Raw genomic sequence first — 19,617 nt, 5'->3', positions numbered from 1 at the left:
GCGCACGCGCGCTGGCGGCTCCGCGCGGGGGGGACGGGGACCGACACACGGCGGGCTGAGGCGGGGGCAGCCGGCCGCCGGAAGTGAACCCCGCGCACTGGGGACCGGAAGCTCCACCCCCTCCTCCCTCGGGGGCGGCTGAGGGGCGGGGGCGCTCGGGCGGTGCGTTTGGTGCCGCCAGGAGATGGGGGAAGGTGGAGCGGGGTTCGGGTGCTCGGCCCTGGCGCCCGCGTTCACAGTGTCACCTTCTTACCTCCTGAGGCGGTCGCCCCGCGCACCTCCTCAGAGAGCCTCTCGGAAACGAGGGCGCCCCTTCCAGCTGCTCGGGCTCCGCAAGGGCCTAGTGACGGGAGGGGCTGCTGGGCCTCTCGGTACGTGCTCTCCAGAGGCAGCTGGTGCATCCTGTGAGGCGTTGCTTCTCTTAGTTTGCTTTTCCAGGCTCCGTCAGCTTGTACCGAGCTGCACGGAAGGGGTTAGTGAGCGTTTGGCGGTGGGGTGTTGGGCTGCGTTTGGGGTGTGCTGGTAAATGGTTGTGGTCTGGAGGCCTCCGTGCATTAGTGGTGCAGCTTTCTAACCAACGTTATTTGTTTTAATACCACCTGTTGCATAGTGGGAACTGTTGCAGGCTTAACACAAAAAAATGGTGTGGTATTATTAATCTGTAGTTAATTTTTAATTGCCACAAGAAATTTGAGTAATCGTTTATAGCATCGTTCTTCTGGCAAAACCCTTACTCCTTTCAGATAGTCTTAAGGTCTACAGACATCCTGATGGCTGGAAGATGCATCTAGATTTCTTTGTGGCGCACAGTTTTTATAAAAGACATTTGGAATCATTAAGTAGATTTTAACTGTTTTGTTTATTGTCTTTTGTAGATTTACTTACCAGCAACTATGGAAGATGAATGAATTTAAATACAAATACCAGTGTGAATCTGCATCCCTCTGAGGAAATCGCAACATCCCAGTTGTATGCTGCTGTGCCTGAAGGTTTTGGAGCCCAGATTTGATGGCCTGGTGGAAATGTTTCTGGTGGAGGTATACAGGTGCAAGCTCTGCCAGTTCACAAGCAGCATCAAAAGTAAGATCAGGATGCACCTGGCTTATATGTATGAAATAGATACAGCATGTCAAATTGTGGTCTGTCCTAAAATGGGCCACGATTAAAATGAGTTGTATACCATGGGAGATGAGGCTAATAATGAAAACAAAGAAAATCTTGCAAAAAAAGGTCTGTGTTACTACCTGTGTATTGGATGCTTCAAAATGAGAGTCCTCACTGTTTCGACATGAGCATGAGCAGTCAGAGCAATAACCCTCATGCCTCTTACTCCTGTGAATATCTTGTTTGCAGAAGCAGCAGCTCATTTGCAGATTGAGGAGCCCTGTTCTGCAGTGCTGACTTCTCTTTCCTATTCCAAGAACGATGATAAAGCAGCCCAGTCTGTACCTCTTGGCCTCTGTCGTGTTTCCGGTTTCTGGAACTCAGACCTTAGCTGGGAAGATAAAAAACCCTAAAGCTGAATCAAGGTGTAAAAGTTACAAAAATCAGAAGAAAGCTAGCTGTGACAGTAAAGGGTTAGCTCATCGTATGAAAGATATTTGTGCCCTAAAGCTGGCTTCTGAGAAAACCGCATTTCTGCAACATGTGCAACCTAGCACTGAAGTCAAAAGATGCTTATAAAACTTATGAAAGGGGTCATGATGAGGATTGTGGCTTTAAATGCATTTTTTTGTCTCATGACTGAATGGGAGGTAATGAAAAACCATTTAAAATCACACAAGCGGATAAAAGAAACCTACTAGTGCCTCATCTGTTGAGGTGTTTTTATGTCACAAAGTGCCTGGAATGTGCATAGAAACAGCCATCAGATAAAACCTCATCTCTTTCAGTGCACAGTGTATTAATCATCTGTTGAAACTGAGTGGATAAGAAGTCTTCACTAGCTTGCCGCTATCAGGATATGTTTAAATGTCTGCACGGTGATTTTACCAGTAAGTAAAATTTTATTTTTCATTCTTACACAATTGCCTCAGCTATGACCTTCTTTGTGCACATAACTTCTTTTGATTAATGCAAAATTTGGGAGAGAGTTTCAGCATGAGCTGTGAATGTTGTCGTGAGAAGCTACAGTAAAACATCTTCGTATTGGTTTAAACCAAGCTTAAGAATTGCAAAAATTCTAAAAAGTGTTGTAAATCTTCACTTTTTGATTATGTTCCTTCATTCTGCAAAATTCTGTCTCATATTGTGGATTCTGAGTATTTCTAGGAGTAGTTGACCATCATGTTCCAATAATTTCAGTATCATTAGCTTATTAGTAGTTCTGTAACATCACTGTAAAGGTACTTCTATTAAGGTTCATGCTTTATAGCTCTGAGTTTTGTGGCACTGCTAATGGCTAGATATTATCTCCTTTTATAAATGTAGGACCTTGGCAGAGTAACATAATCTGTGTCTCTTAAATCACAAAATGACATGATTCAGGTATTCCAGTACTGTTCTCCTTTGCATTGACTACAAATGTTGCTTTTGTACCAATTGTACTTTATTTAAGCAAGGACGAAAAAAACATAAAAATGTTTATCTTACTAATTGCAAGTGTTTTCCCCTAAATGAAGTTATGCATTTAGTGCTTACCTTCAAATCTGTAGGTAAAATCTTGAAAGATTGGTCTACAAAGGTAGCCTGTGTTATTTTTCTTATTTACTGTTCAGTATTGCAGGTGATTGCTGTGATTGATTTTTAACAAGGTTTTCACAGCTGCTACTCCTACTATAGACCAAAGTCTTGCTGTCTTAGGTCAACTACTGATTTGTTTCTCATTGCTCAGTAAGGCCAGTGCAAAAACTGGTAATTTATGTGAAATAAGATGATGACTCATAGGCGTGTTCTGGAGTTTGTGGCAGTGGTCAGCTAAGAAAACAGGCAACGTTTAGGAGCATTGGGAAATGTGGAATAACAGGGCTTCCTGTGATTGTTGCTAGGCTGGGTGTTACATCTGTGTTGTGGTGTACGTTTTGAAAGGTTTAGATTAAATAATGTATTGTGCAGCTGAATTTTGAAGTTGTTCCTGGGATATGTGGGGTTCTGAGTTTTTACTGTTTAAAACAGCAGGAGATAAAATTTTATAGAAGGTTGTTGCAGAATTTCTGCAGGAAAAGTAACTAAATAAAGGGTCGTTTTTAGAACAAAAAGCAAAATGAGTATCCTGTTTGTTTCAGGAAAACATAGTGTCTCCACTTAATTGTATGTGGCTTAAAGCTGACAACAAGGCTGCAATCTAGTCAAACTTTTTCTCTAAGAAATTGGGAAGCAGAGCACATAGAGAGCTGAAATTCACAATATTTCAAAGTAGAGATGGCTACAACAGTGAGAATATTTTTGAGTGCTTACACAAACAATGTTTTATGAAGTGAGAGGAGAGCTGTTTTGTATTGACCCATTATAGGCTGTCTCTTGAATACGTAATTTACTTCCATTGCGGGGGGAGAAGAGGGGCGAGGCAGGGGAAATTAAAAAAATCTATCTCCCTTACAACTGTAGTGAGGAAACAAACTGGAACTAGGCTTTCTGAATACTTTTTTTGTCAGTTTCCATCAGGTCTGGGGGCAATGAATTTTGAAGATTGTAACTTACCATTCACTGTTATGTTAATATACCCAGAATGTTTACTTAATTGTAGCTTCCTGTTGAAAAATTTAGTAGGTTAAGCATTACATTTGCTTTGAATATTGTTTGTATTTTTCTGATCGTTGTGCGCAAAGGAAGCCTTTCTAAATATCTGTTGAACACCTTGCTAATTTCTATACATTTTTGAGGTGGAGAAGAAAAATTGAAGGAATTGTGAACAGCCTTTGGCTTGCTAGTATTTTTCAGATGTTTTATTCCATTACAGGAAGCTTTACTGTAACATTACAAAGAACTGTCGTCTGCCAATTTGTTATGCTTGTGAAGCTGATAAAATGGGTATGTGAGCCTTCCTGCTTGTTGGTAAGGGTAAGACCTGAGCATAATAATGGTATAGAATAAGGGGTGGAACGTGCTGGGTCAGCCAAGATAGGGTTAATTTCTACAGTGACAGGGCAGCCAACCCAGAACCAGTCAAAGCGGGTATTTGGTACCATTTGGTACCCCAGTTACAAAGGGGGTGAGCCAGGGGCAGGCTTGCTCACTCCTTCTCTCTGTTGGGAGCCGGACAGCTCAGGAGTCTCCTGTTTTTTCCTGCATCATGCAGTTTGGTGCTTTTGTATTTCGGGTGCAAGCTGTGGTTTGGGCAAGGGGGGAGGTGGTTTTGATGTGAGCCGTGTGGGGAGGTTTTGACAATGGCTGCTGCAGCAGGACTACCATGTGGTGGGACCACCATATGGTTGGGTTGGGCTGTGTGTCCATTGCTTTGTAGATTCTTTCATTATTGTTCTTGTTTACTGTTTGATTTTATTTGCTGTTTGGTTAAACTGTTTTTTATCCTAACCCACAAGTTTTGCCTTTATTTTCTGATTCTCTTCCCCATCCCACCAGGGGCGAGGGAGGAGTGAGTGAGCGGCAGGTGACTTTAGCTTCTGACTGAGGGGGCTTGGGGACAAACTATGACCACCTGCAGCCTCCAAACAGTACTTTTTCAGACCAAATTTAGACTGTCACCAGATATGCTTAGGAGAAAATGGATAAGTAAAGTGTATGGCATCTCACCACTAAAACTAATCCTTTGAAGCTTGGGTATTTTGGTGTTTCCTAAGTATCTGTTCTTTCATTATTTTTCATATGTTCCATATTTCACATCAAAATAACTCCACTGCAAGTATATATTTTGCTAACTCATCTTAAAACTGTGGTTTGAAGTCTGTTTTTTGGGGTTTTTTTTTTTTGTTTCTTTGTTGTTGTTCTGCTTTGACCTTGGTTGAGAGGAGTGCATTGAGCATCCTTAGAGCTGAGCTAACCTTGCTTTTCATGCCAGAGCCCCCATGGTCAAATTGTGTCTTCATTAATAATGGCTCTTTCCTCTGAAATACTGTGCTTCTCAGCCAAATTCAGTCTCATATTGCTTAAATAAGTACAAAACACTTTAAAGCTACATAATAGGCCTGCATATCTCTCCCTCTTTCTGTATTCTAACTGCTTACTTCATATTTAATATTATAAAACTGCACTGCATTTTTTTACTACTCTAGATGCTCTGCTTTGTTACCAATGTTACTGTTTACTTAAAAGACAGGATTTCACTTGCTTACCTGTCTTGCTTTTTTGGATTTTTGTTTAAATTGTATTGACTGAAGTTTATGTTGTTTCTTTGCCTCCAACTGATAGTTCTCCTTTAAAAAAACAGATGAACCAGAGTGATTCAACCAATTTTCTAGAGTGCATATGGGGAAAACTTTCTGTTTGTAATGTTTTCAAATGGAATCAGTGAGACTGTGGATAAAACCCTAATATTCCATGACTTGCAGAAAAGGTCTAAGCATTTTTCGGATGGTGTCTTCTGTTAGAATAGATGAAGGGTGCACTCCTGCTGCAAAAATCTATTGAGATTTGGCCTCTTCACAGCCCCTGAAAAATGCAATGAACAGTGCAGGTACCTCACTGCAGGAAGCTAATTGTGACAGACTGTTTTAGGGAGGCAGGGACAGGGACTAGGAAAACTTGCCGGCTTTCTTTGGTACCTGGCTGCAAAGGTTTTTGATTTTTTTCGTAGAGAGTCTATAAAAAAAGTCAGGTACTAAAGAGAAGTGGGGTTGGAAAACCTGTGAGAAGTTGCCAGAGGACATGAGATGAACTCAGGCAGAATTTGGCACATTAGGAAGAAGACTGCTAGTGGGACAGGGCTTGGTGGGCAGAGAACAGAGTGGGGAGTCTTAGAGAATGAAAATAACTTGGGCAACAGGGTGGCCTAAAGTGGACAGAAAAGATTTAGTCTCAGATATGTGAACCAGTATTAATATAACAGGACACAATCAGTTCTGTTTACTGTTGTTGTCATTACTGAAATGGCAGTTAGTTCAAGCATCAGAGGTTTCTGGTATATCTAAGGGTTTCAGCAATGCCAGTCAGGCCAAATATAATGCCCCATTGTGAAGTCTGGAATTATGTTTTACTTTAAGTATTTTGTTTAAAAAAAGAACAAAACCAAAATACAACAACACAACAAAAACCCCCTAAAACATATTAAACCCATTTTCAAAAAAACCCACCAAAAAAAAAAAAATCAAGAAAACTCACAATAAAGGTTGCAAAGTCAAGCACTGCTCATCTATGTGAGCAGGTCCACTTGTAAAATCTTCGGTTGCCTGACTTGACACTACACAATTTTTTTTCCCCTCACATGATCCTTCCAAAATACAGTGTGTAAAATGGTTAATGCTTTAGTAGCCTTGGTTTATTTTTTAGTGAGCCTAGAGTATTTACACAAAAAGAAGCAAAATTAAGGTTACCAAGGCAACTTTAATTTTGTCAATTCCTAATTTTTATTTCTTGGCTTAGCTACCTTAATGAGCTGGATTTTTTTTTTTTTTTTTTAATATAGGATTAGTTTTGCTTTGTGAGAAGTATGTTGGGAATCTACATTAATGTACTAAAATAAATTACCAAAAATGTCATAATCTTTAGTGGTATGTGCTTTATGCTCTTAGTTTCAAGGCTGTAAGATCATACAATATATCACTATTTAAAAGTCCACATATTTCTTCCTTAGGTCCTGTGACATCTAAACCCCTTAAGGTCACTGGTATCAGCTCCATCATGACATCCTAACAAGCACCATGTTGGTGGTGATATATCAACCAACCACCGAACCATGCTGAAACATGGAGCTGGTGTGCACTGAATGGAGGGTCAGGTAAGTTCTTGTTTATTCATAATACTGTCTTGAATATATAATCTCAAAAAAGCATAAGACTCTTAAAAATCTGTGAACGGTCATAAGATTGGTAATTGATCCTCTCCTTTCATCCAGTCACTAGAGGCTCCATAACCCAGCAGGTTTTGTCATCTGATGCTTGCTGTGCCATCATGTTAAAAGGAATTGACAATTTAATAAATCAGGCTTGGTGACACTGGGTGAGAAAAAGATCTCTCTTTTTTTACCTCCTGTAAACAGCAGTGTGCTGAAATGTCTTACATTACCAAGTACTTGCAGGGAACATATGATACATACTGCTAAAGTCGATGGATTTCCCAAGTCACCTTCAGAGCTGGTGCAACTGTTTGGAGATTGATTCGTTTATGTAACAGTTAACATCACCTTTTCTATCTTGTTTATAGGCCTGGAGTGAGGGCAAAAAGAGAATTTACTTTGTTGCTAAAATAATTAGCTCATACAAAAGCAGTAATATGTCAGTTATGTCAGGACCAAACAGATTGAGTCAAATTAAATGATTCTGTGCCAAATTATGTTTTCTGTGTGTGAAGGTATTCCCCTTCCTCTAAAACAAATACTGGCTATCTTCTCAATCATCTAACAGATTTACTTAATTTTTCTCCTAGTCATACAAAATATGCTATATATTTAAAGGTTTTTAAGTGGCTTTTAAGTTTATGTTTTCAGTTGGAAATGCCTGTCATTTCACAGATTTTGATATTAGTCTTAACAATTTAATTGGAATTTATACTATTTTAACAACAGGATAAGAAAAGAAACTTAATATTTGGATATTCATAATATAAAAATAAATCAGTTGCTTTCAACTGGATAGTTATATTAGATAAATATGTTGCTTGTTTTTTATCTATATGTATAATGATCATTAGAAGTTTAGCTAGGGAAACTTAGAAAAGGCAACTATTTAAAATGTGCCTTGCTTCTGTATGATAAATACATTGTAATCTGGTAAACCCAAGAGTTTTAAAAAACAGAGATATTTATTGTGATGGCAAGTGTGTTAAACACAGTAGTGACTTTCTAAATTCTGTCATTTTTATCATGATAATTTGTGCTTATTTCACTTTGTTTTTCTCTTTGTGCTGAGCAGCACTGTGGCAATTTTATTAAAAAACTGCATCCAAGAATGGTAATCTGTACTTCTAGGGAGGGTGTGAATGGCAGTTAAACATGCTGGAAGTCATCTGCCTATTCATTTTATTTACAGCATATGCCAAAGTAGAATAGAACAGTTCTTTGCTCAACATTACGTTTGTTTAACAACTTGCATCTAATTCTGCCCTACAGTTTAAAACAAACAAAACAAAAAAACCCCAAACAAATGGCTGGTCTGGCTTTTTTGGGCAGCTGTTTTTTCCGTTTTTGCATATGTTTCATAAACATAACACATAATGATCAGCAAGGTTTTTCTTCTCTGTTAGTGGACTGAATGATGAGGGTTACACTATCTCAAAAGTTCCTCTACAATTTTTTCTTTCACCTGAAGTTATCTCAAATTCTGAAGTCTTTGCAGTCACTGGTGATAATAAAATGTTGGTTTATAATGTATTTGGGGTTTCTTTTTGAATTCTTTGTTAAAGAGTATAGTCATCCATGGTGGCCACCCATTCATGAGTTGACATCACACAATATTCTAATGGTAGCTCTTCTAGTATTTAGGTAGAAAAGTTACTGTACATTCTGTTTCTCTAGCCGCCTTCTAGCCATGCAAGTTTGGCTTTGGGTATGCTCTTTTTTATTGCTGTTGCTTCTGGTGATATATGTGTCTGTTACATTATTGGGAAACATTTTCACAGAATCACAGAATGGTTGGGGTTGGAAGGGACCTCTGGAGATCATCTAGTCCAACCCACCTGCTAAAGCAGGTTCAACCAGAGCAGATCGCACAGGAATGGGTCCAGGTGGTCCTTGAATGTCTCCAGAGCTGGAGACTCCACAACCTCTCTGGGCAGCCTGTTCCAATATTTTCACAATAGCCACCTTCAGTTTAACTAGAAAAATAACTTTCTGACTTTTCAAGTTGTGTATTATAATCTAATTAATTCAAATTGTCAAAGTTTTTTTTCCCCAAATATCTTCTTTACCCCACTGTTTTCTAGGACTGAAGTAATTGCCTGTACTGAATCTATGGTTCATGTAAAAAGAAATAAATACATGTTTTTGATAGCTCACTGAAATTGGTGTAATAAAAAGAAAGAAAAAAGAGAATTTGGGTTTGTACAGTCAAAGGCCTGATTACTCGTAGTGAACTAGCAGCTTTGCTAGTAGGTAGGGAGTAGACCGATGTGCTGACAAGATACCTTTCACATTGGTATCTGTTTTCTTTTTTTAAATCAAGTAGTCAGTTAACAAGCCTTGTCCTAGTCAAAGCACAGGTCAGTCATTACAAATTCATGAAGCAGGTAGACAAGTTGCTCCCATGTTCACAGTGAGGTATTTTGAAGTAACTCAGTTTTAAAGAAGTTGGGGAAGTACAGGGTTAAGCACTTTACATCATTACAACATTTATTTTATATCATTACATTATATCATTACAACAGTTATTTTTGAACTAGTGGCATATGGCAATCCAGATTTTGTCTGAGGTTATGTATGAAATGTGTCATTACCTGATGAATGCGTTACCTCTGTTTCGGAAGTGAAAAGGACAGTTACAGACTGGGCCTCTGGAGCTCTCCCTGGAACGATGCTTGTAATTACTGCAAAGGTTAAGAACCTACTTGAACTTTTCACACCTAGTTCTGACTTGAGTTTTGCTATGCTGTCTGTACAGAAAAGCAAACTTCACATTAACACAGTTTCTTTCTTACGCAGCCTCTTTGAAGGGCAAACTAAATTAGCCGTGTTACCTGCCTGTGGCTGTCTCATGGTTGCACAAAGGGCCCTGACCCCATGGCAGAACAGAAACTGTTGCGAATCACAGCCAGTTTATTGTGGTGTCCTGCAGCTGATGGTGGAAAGGCACAGAGATGCTGCAGCTGCGCTGCCTGGGCCGTCGGTGCTGCTGCGCAGCGCTCCAGGGTGCCCAAGCAAGGAGCCTCATTGTATCTTCTTCCCAGAATCATCTCTTCTTATGCCTAGGCTGACAGATGCATTAGGGAAATATATTTTAGAGTCTATTGGTACTGTAAAATTTAAACTTCAAAAAAAAAAAAAAAAAGAAGCCTTTAAACTGAAAAAGATCTGCTGTCACAGATGAGTTATCAAAGAAGCGTAGGTAATGGTATGCAGGGAACGGCCTTTCCTGGCTGTCGTGTCGTGCTGGTGCATTGTTGTTTCTTTTGGTTTTGTCCAGAAGGGGGCAGAAAATGAACAACATCAACCTGGCTTTTACTTTTCAAATGCTTTTTCAGTGACCCTCTTTGCCTATAAACCTCAGTGCAGACTCCCTACTGACTTCTAGAGTTTGGACTGATGATTTCTAATTTATTTGCTACAAGGATAGCTGTAATCTATGACTTGGAAATCTTCATTCTTGTCAGTATTAGGCAGAAGAATTTATTTAGTAAAATCCATTTCAAGTTTATTAAAAAGGCAGTTCTATATGAAGTTTTAGGACTTTTATGGCTACAGTATTAGGTGTTTTTGTTTTAAAGGGTAAAATAATAACGTAATGTGGTTTGGTTGTTTGGTTAATGTCACCTAAGTCTTGCATACATCTCTCAAATGTTTATTTTCTATATCAAGTTAAGGTAATACTACAATGCAAAATAACGTTCTCTTGGCCATTTTTCCCTCATCAGAAAATAAAACAGAATACGCTAAATATATTAATGCTTTTAATTCACTTATTAATTAATGCATTTGTATACGAGGATGGCTTGTGCATTCTGCTGACAGTGTATGCAAGAAAAGTCCTTAATTCACATGGAATACTAGTGATACTAAACAATACAGCCAAATCTTATTGTCTTATTTCAGTAGAAGAGTACTGTTTTATCATCTAAAATTTTATGGAGGTGTACCAAATTATTGATTTGGAGTATTGTTTTTGTTTATGACTATTTGGGAAAACGCTGATTAATACCTACTACCATTGTGAATTTCTGGAAAGTGTGTGGACGTAATTCTGTTTAAGTTACAGATCAAGTAGTTAGCAGCAAGCCACAGAGAGAGGGCAGCCTAACCTTTCCAGTTGAGTTTTATACAACAGTTCATATAAAGACTAGGAAATCATAGTCGCATTTGCGTGGATCAGCTGCCTATAATCAGTGTTCAAAAGCTAATTGGGAAGAACGAAACTGATTCCTAACGAGTGATTTATCAACTGTTTCTTTAAAATTGTAAGTGTTATATAGTGTGTGTGGGACCTTAATGGAGTATAAAGCTTGATCAAGAGTACTCAAGACCCTTTAATCTTAATGGGCTGAAATTTCCCACTGTCTCAAAGACTCTTTCTTTACATCTGAAGAATGAAAGGTTAAATTATCCATATTACAATTCCAGGTTCCTTTAGACTTTTTGCTCCTTAACCTTAGAAGATGGAAGCAACCCTCCTAGTAACAGTGTCTTCTTTCTTTTCTCCTTAAAGAAAAAAAAACACGTCAGAATTTGTGGGGAGTGTGCACCACAAGCACTGCACAAGATCAACGCTGTCTGCGATAATATCAGAATTCTCAAATCTGTATTTAAAGCTATTACATGTAGTGTAAATAGGCAGCTATACTTGCATGTTTTAAGGAGCAATTCAAATAGCTAGAAAATCCAAATAGCTCTACCTTTCTATAAAGCATTTAATCCTCTAACAAATGAAGGTTGTTCTGTCATTGTCATTGTGAAAGGCATGTCCTTTAAATATGCAAACGTACAGGTTTAATTCTGATTTCAATGAGTAAAAATGATAACAATAATATTTTTCTAACTTGCAAATTGGCATGTTATACTTTTGAACAACTGTACTTGTATTGGATTCATGAAGATATTACAGAAATTAGCCCCTGCATTTTTGATCTCTGCTTTATATCACTAAAAAAGTTCTACCTGCTCTGTAGGAGTTTAGAATCTAGATATTCGACCTTTTTTTCATGACAGACAGTTTTTCTTCTTGAAATATTACAAATGTTTAGGGAAGAGGGAGAGAAAATAATACAAAGAGTTATTTAGAATGGCACAGCTTGCCTTTCAGAGTTGGCTTTCAGTTTGAAAATTGCAGATTTTTCCATTATAGGGCTTTGGTTCTACAGAGCTCATTGTTTTAGCTTTACACTTTCTATGCATCGAACACTTAACTCCCTTGAGTACTGAAGTTTTCTCATGCAAGTTAAGGACTATTATTCTTAGAGCAATGTAAGCTCTATTTCTCTGGTGCAAGAACGTGTTAATCCGCACAGATAACTAAGGATTAAATCAGCTTTTGCATCTTTCTTGGTTTTGGATACTGTTGTATAAAATAACAGCTATATGACTTACTCTTAACTCAGAATTAGCAGGAGTACTCTTACCAGTAGAAGTCCTGAGTATAATATAAACTAATCTTATTGTTTTCTGAAATACTTTGTTTTCAAAATAGCAGGACTTAAATCACCTTCATAAATATGTCATAAAAATAGCTGTGTTGTCATTATAGTGTGTTTAAAGAATGACTAATCCTGTTTATTATACCTAACATGTGAATATAGTATGTGTATTTGGAAATAGTATTTACTTAGTAATTAATTATTTACAGGTATGATTCAAAAGAACATGTTTCCTTTTGCTGAGTGCTGATCAATAATCGGGATAGAGATGCAAGCACCTTTTAAACCTACTGTAATTGACTTCCACAGGACAAGGATTTTGAAGTGTTTTTTTTGCTTATGTTTCTCCCTTTGAAATCGTTGTGTTACACATGTGATTCTACAGCATTGTGAATTTGTGGACAACCAATGCTTCCTCTATTGTTGCTGATTTTTGAGGAATTTGAAGTGCTTAAGACATGGAGTTAAATGGTGGTGTGGGGAAAAATCTGGAAAATTAAGGAATTTGGAATGGCAGACCTGTGCCGGCCTTTTAAAATGTTTTACAATTGTGTTCCCTAGAAATCCTCTCTTTGTATATAAGCACACATATGGGGTTTGTGTACATTATTTTTCCTTCTAAATAAATCCCACTTGCTCGCCTGAAAGAGTACCGTGTCATGCAATTGAGAAAATAGAACTTGTCTTTTTCATCCAGACAAAAAAATCCTAGAAGACTTGGGTGGACCATTAAAACATCAAAATACAACAATCTAATATAATCATGTTGCATTATGTATTATTGGCTGTTAGTAATTACTCAATGCAGCCAAGTATATTGTTATGACAATATAAATGAATAGTTGAAAGGTAATAAAATAATAACCAAAGTACTTGATTGTAGACAGGTCTGATAGGAATGTTGTGCCCTCATCCCTCCCATAATGATATCATCTTTCCTAACTAATAGCTTTAAACAGTCATGATAAAAGACATTAAAAGCCTGAATTAACACAGTAACTGAGAAATGTCATCCCTTCAGACCGCTTATACAGGAAGAATAGATGATGATTTTCCAGTTGCAACAAGGTTCATTTCCTTTCTGACAGGAAGTGTTCCTGTAGATAGCTCTGCAGAAACACATGGGAATGTGTGTGGGCATCAAAGCCTTTCACCACCAGCACTGCCAATGCAAAACACTGCTCGAGACCTCTCTGGCACAGCTTGTGTTAATGCATACAGGTGGATTACATGTATGTCATCTTTATGTTACCACTTAGATAAACTGCTTAGGGCAGTTGAATGTTGTGTAGGAGTACTGCTTTTGTGCTGTGAAAAGGATTTCTTGACAAAAGTGTTGCGTGGGGTTTTTTTGGTGTGTGTTTTTTTGTGGTTTTTTTGTTGTTTTTTTTGTTGTTGTTGTTGTTGTGTAGTTTGTTGTGGTTTTGTGTGTTTGTTTTGTTTGGTTTTTTTTTTTAACCTATTTGTAGTTCTCCCTCTTGCGTTTAATGTGCAAAAACCAAACACTCTGATCCTGATTTAACAAAACAGACAAATTTTTCACTTGAATGGTTTTTTTGTGGCATTGAGGTGTATTGATCTTTAAGGATATGTTTGATTTGCCTTCCTCAATATGGGCATATTTATGGATTATCTTGGTTTAGGATCTATGTTCAGAAGTGACCTCTGTAAAGGTACACATACTGCAAAGACAAGGACAGCTTGTGACCCTGGCTTGTTAACTGAGAAGGATATTTTTGGTAGATCAGGTGGATGTGGACTTCAACCAGTTCATAATTTTCTGTTTCATACTGGTGCTCCATGGCCAGGAAAGAATGGGAGTGTCTGCTCAAAACTTTTTAAATCAACTTGCACATATTGGCATATTTCAAGATTTTTAATATAATAGATTGCTGTTTGGCCACCTTGGCTACATTCCCTTTAATTTTCTGAATAGCTTCCTGCTTCAGTTTTCTGTTTTAAAGTTTAATGTTGAATTTCTATCACAGGCCAGCATCTCTGTGACTGATGCTCTGGGGTTCTTTCTCTCTTTGTCAAGTGATTTGTTTACATAGACATTGGGTTGCTATGGTTATATTAAGTCCATCAGTCTGCCAAAAAAAAGGCACTTGCATTAGAAATTCTGAATTTACACAGGAGACCGTACTGTGCATCACCATCTGACTGGATCTGTTGGATCTGCTCCATCTTGTTGATATTTAAAAAGTGAAGCCTTTCTCCTTTTTTTCTGAAACGAGCATTTTGCAGGATTAGGAAATAAGTTTAACTGAGTGAATAGGATGGAAATGTGCTATGTTGCATTAATGGCCTTCTGAAACCTGCTACTTCATGTGTGCAGTGAGGGAGTGGACAGGACAGTGGGGGGCCAACCTTGTGAGAATATTTAAATAAATCAGCTCATGGAGAACTCATCCTATAGGACCTGGCAGTGTTGCAAATAAAGAATATCCACTTTGTCCATGCTAGCAAAATTAACTTTTCAGTGAGTTGAAGAAATTAAATACTCTTGCAGTAGTTTGGCAGGAGTGCAACACTCTGGTGCTTGAGCGAGGTGAGTGAATGGTGCTCAGTTCTGCAGCCTTGGAGCTGCAGAATCGCGCACAGAGGCAGAGGAGAGAGTGGGCAGGTGTCTGGCAGGAAACACGGGTGTGAAGGGGGCTGATAGACATCTCATGCTACTGGCACAGATGGCACTCAGTTACTGTGGCAGCAAGTATGCCATATCTTCAAAGACAGACATTTACTTTATTAAACATTCTTGGCTTATGTAGAAGGCACAACTGACAGGCTTCAAAAGATACAGGCAAAGGAGAGTGACACCTGAAGAGGAGATAACTAACTTCTCCTAGGAGGCTGGCTATACAGTGTGGCAGGGACTGCTAATGATGTTCAGGTGCATAAGGAGACAAGTGACCAAAACCATGCAAAATAAATTGCAAAAAACAAACAAAATAAGTGACTCTGTAGAAGGACTGCAAATCCAAAACATTCTCCTATTCGTTGTTATGCAGCGGACCTGCTATGCAACCTACAGCAAACATATTTAAGGAGCTTTAGGAAGCTGCTTATTGCCTATGGCAATGTAACTTATTGTCTAGATATCAAGCCCTTGACAACTGCTCCTGAAAATATCATCAGCCTCTTCCTGTTTCCTTCCCTATTGACAACTGGGGGTAAACATAAAAAACCACTTTGATTTCCACATTGTGCTGACTATGCAGTGATCATGCGATGTGATATCCCCCGCATTAATTCTTAAAAGATCACACTAATAAAACTGGAGCTGGAGAGTTACCTGTAGTAATGTTTGTGTGAAATGCTGTCTTCAGGAGAATTGTTATTACACCAGGGTTCATGTTAGGACTTAGATTCTTAAAATATGTACAATTTTCATTATTTTTAACTCAAATGTATTTATTTGTTTGATTTATGGTTTTATTTTTCTCTGTAAAATGAAAATAGGTTTGACTATTTGGGGATTGGACCAAATCATCTCCAGAGATTCCATTCAACCTTCACCATTGTGTGACTCCATTCAGATTTTTCTTTTTTTTCAGTTGGTGGTTTCTTTCTGGCTAGACTTGTTTCATGTTTCCCACTGTAAGCCTAATATTTCAGAATTCTAGTAAATCAGAAAAATTTGAAGATAAGTATTGTAAATTAGAAATTGTCAGGGGGAATGTAAATGAAAGGGGAGGCCAGTCCTTTAAGAATGTACCTCTCAATGTTTTGTTGAAAGTCATTGTTTTCCTTTGTATTTGTGACCTAAATGTTGTCCTTGCTGTCTCTACAGAAAATTATTTGTGTGTTTTCTTCATTAAGTCAAAATGACTTTCCCTTTAGTGTCATTTCCTTTTGCTTCTCGAAAATTTCCTGCTCTGCTATGTTTCCCCTTTCTGAGGGATTGAGTTTGTTTTTAATTGGCGACACAGAGTACGCTGAGAGTTTGCCCTCTGAATTTTGATTCGGAAAAAAAAATCAAAACTAAATGTGGAAGTGCTTCTGGACAGTTTTTCTTCTTTAGACTTATAGTGGAAGATAAATTTAGATGCAGTGGGTCTCTTAATGGTAAAACAGACTGTAACCTTTACCTACCTAGACCATTATCTAAGATCATGCTTCATTAGCAACAAGATCATGTGAAAGATGAGCTGTGGCTTTGGGGATGTGCTGTAAATGCTGATCCACTGACATTCTTTTGAATTTCCCTCTCACACTTTTTGTTCCCATAGAAAATACAACATCTTTCATATTTGCTTTCCATTTTGTGGTAGGTGAGAAGCCTTTCAAGTGTGAGATCTGCTCTTACGCCTCCGTTGATGCAAGCTCTTTGCAGCGGCCCTTCCAAACATGCACTAGTGAGGGGCCATACAAATGTTGACTCTGTTCATATAGTTGGTAAGTGTAAATAATCCCTCTGTTAGACAAATTCTGTAAATCTGTTGGCTTCATAAAAACAACAACAGCAAAAGCCCACGCTTTAAGTATGTGCTCCTACCCATTAATAAAAGCCAAGTCAAGCATTTAAATATATTCCTGTTAGGAGCCTGGCTCTATAAAGGCTTTTTTGTGTAAAGGGATTGCTTTCTGTCCCATCTTTATAGCTCTTTCTGCGTGTAACTACTGCATAGACTATGGTAGAAAATTCATGGAACACTAGTGTGATAAATACAAAAGTGTCAGGTGGAAGAAGGTGATACTGTCTGTGTGCGAAGTGTTATTGGGGAAAGTGGTAGTGACTTGTATAAAAACAAAAATGTGTTCATTCACCAACTGTATGTCTTAATTTGCTGTATTAGGTGCACCGTACTGGTTTTTCACACTGATTTTTTTCTGCAGCTTTGCTTGTAGTGTTTTGATTCCATCTTCCTGCCCCAGTTGATTGAGGACATGCTCACGTCTCTGACAGTGCTAACGTTTCATTTTGTGGCGTTGGCAGAGTGCGTCCTGTGAGGAGTGGGAGCGCTAACTAGTCCTAGTAAAGCTGAAGTACATGTTGAATGTAGGTACTTAGCAGTTTTGGAAGCTGTTTAAATGTTAAATTCTTGTGTGTTTAAACTCTGTATGCTAAATGATGTACTGTTTGCTTTGGTTTTTTTTAGAACTCTAAAGTTTTAAGATAAGCTAATGTCTACAAGTCACTTCTTGAGGTATGAAGTGGTTGGTGGAGAGACAGCTTGATTAGTTTTGGTTTGTTACTTATGTGTGGGAATGCTTAATTTATAATCTATCTGTCTAAATAAAGGCAATTCTGATGACAAAACTAGTGCTCCTTTTGGAGAGTCTTTTGATTCCAAAACTAAAATCTGGAAATGCATCTATCAAAAGTGATAAGATCTCTTGAGCTTGAAGTAATTTCTTTCTTCACCATGAGCTTTGCATTATCTGGTAATGGAATACCAGGGAAAAGGGGGTTTTCCTAACTTTTGTGGCAGCTATGTAAAATTTGAGGGGAACAGTAGTGGTGAACTTCAGACTGTAGAGTGGAACACTGGTAACCTATTACTCTTTATGCATTACTGTAGTAGGCAGAAGAAATGCAGTTTCCTCTCCTGTCAGATAAGATTTAGTTATAGGATACAGCTAAGCATGACAAGGGACTGTCATTAAGTTCTGTACTACTATTTTTTTAATAAACCGTACTGTAATACCTGTTGTAGTATTTTATCTCTTGTTGCAGTATTACTTTACAAGCATATACTTGTACTGATTAGACACATTCCATGCAGTGGAGTGCCAAAACCCAAAGGTTTGTATTCTAGATTTGATATTCCCTGAATCTGAAAGAACTGAGATTTTTATTAGTATTAGTTTATAATTCCATTGTCTCAGGGCAGGATTTAGACCGTAGTAAGTATGTACAAGACCTCACATTTTAATATGGAATGAATCCTTGACAATAGTTGTGTTATGGTTAAGTTCCTTATTTTGAGCTATGTCCCTCTATTATAATGCAAAATAGGTAGAATGAAATGACAAACATGAGGTCAAAGTTTTTTATTTATTCAGACTGGTTTGGAGCTTTTACTACATTGAGCTGGAATTATATGCAGATACACAAGCACATGCAGGTGTGTGAATTTCTGTTTTGTGTGGCTGCATGCTGGTGCAATTGTATCCCAAAGATGTAAATGCATACATAATCCTATTAAGACTGTAAAGTAAATTGGGATGCATGTGCTTGTAGAAGTTCAGATTCTTATTCCCTATACAGAGGTTTTATTTTCAAATAATAGATATATCCACAGGTGCACAACTGACAGTAAAATAGAAATACTGCTGAGAACTTGGTTCAAACTCCACTAACTTACTGCAGTAGTAGAAAAAGAAATGTTGAAAGGCATCATCTTGCTTGTGTAAAATGAGAGACATTTTAGAAGTCCTCACTTGGTAATACAGCTAAGTGTAAGTGAAGTTACTGGGCTAGGAGCCAGAAGAGCTATGTTCTGGTCTAGCTCTACCACTGAACAGAGACATGAGATATTGCTGGGGATGACTCGTCCCCTGACCTACTGCTTGGCAATTTTGGACTTGTGAACACTCCAGTGGGAGACTGACTGCCTGTGTTTGTGCAGTGCTCACTGCTCCTGGTGACACTAATATCTGATACATTTTTAATTTTTTTAAAGCATTCAGAAGAAGAGCTTGGACCTTCACATATGCTGATTTCACACTGGTGAGGCATTTGGCTGTAGTTTTTACTGCTGTTCTTCCCCTGACAAACAACTTTTCTGAAAACACATTAAGAAATATCACCTGGGTTCAGGAACCTCATTAACCAGTTCCTAGCCTATCCTTACCCTCTAATCACTTCCAGTGGAACATTAGGTTCTTCATGCTTGAACTTCCACCAGAGCATCCCAGCAGATAAAGAAGCTGTTGGTATTGTCAGACTTTTGTGCTGAAAGTCAGGGGTTATCTGGAAAAAAAAAAAAGAAGAAACGGTCCTTATGTGGCAATTAAAAGCACTTAGAATGGTCCTCCCAAAAAGCTTTGTGTGTATTATGGCACAGGTGATAAATCCAATGTGCTGAGAGGAGCGTGAAGGTTTGTGTTGCACAAAGGGTAGACATAGTGATTTTTTTGTTCTGATTACCTCTTGCTGATATATTCTGCTTACTTACAAATGAAGTTTGATGTTTCAAAGCAGAATCTGTTGAAATGTACCAAAGCTGACAGTGAACCCCAGAGGTGGTTTCTGTACTACGTCTCTCATTTTTAATACAGGTCTCTATATAAAAACAGTAAATGATTCAGAAAAATCTACTGATGCTGTAGCACTTATAT

The 19,617-nt window shown here is 38.2% G+C and overlaps 1 long non-coding RNA gene across 1 annotated transcript; it reads left to right on the top strand.

Moving 5' to 3' along the window:
- Positions 1-213: 213 nt before the first annotated feature.
- Positions 214-17,925, top strand: LOC308038084. Its single transcript, XR_013921895.1, has 6 exons — positions 214-371; positions 876-1,080; positions 1,893-1,994; positions 6,689-6,832; positions 16,605-16,728; positions 17,170-17,925. It is a non-coding gene; the product is annotated as an uncharacterized lncRNA (long non-coding RNA).
- The last annotated feature ends 1,692 nt before the right edge of the window (positions 17,926-19,617 follow it).

Source organism: Nesoenas mayeri, assembly GCF_963082525.1.
Source record: "Nesoenas mayeri genome assembly, chromosome: 2".
Classification (NCBI taxonomy): Eukaryota; Metazoa; Chordata; class Aves; order Columbiformes; family Columbidae; genus Nesoenas; species Nesoenas mayeri.
Note: the sequence above shows the minus strand (reverse complement) of the source record. Positions and strands in the feature narration are given on the sequence as shown.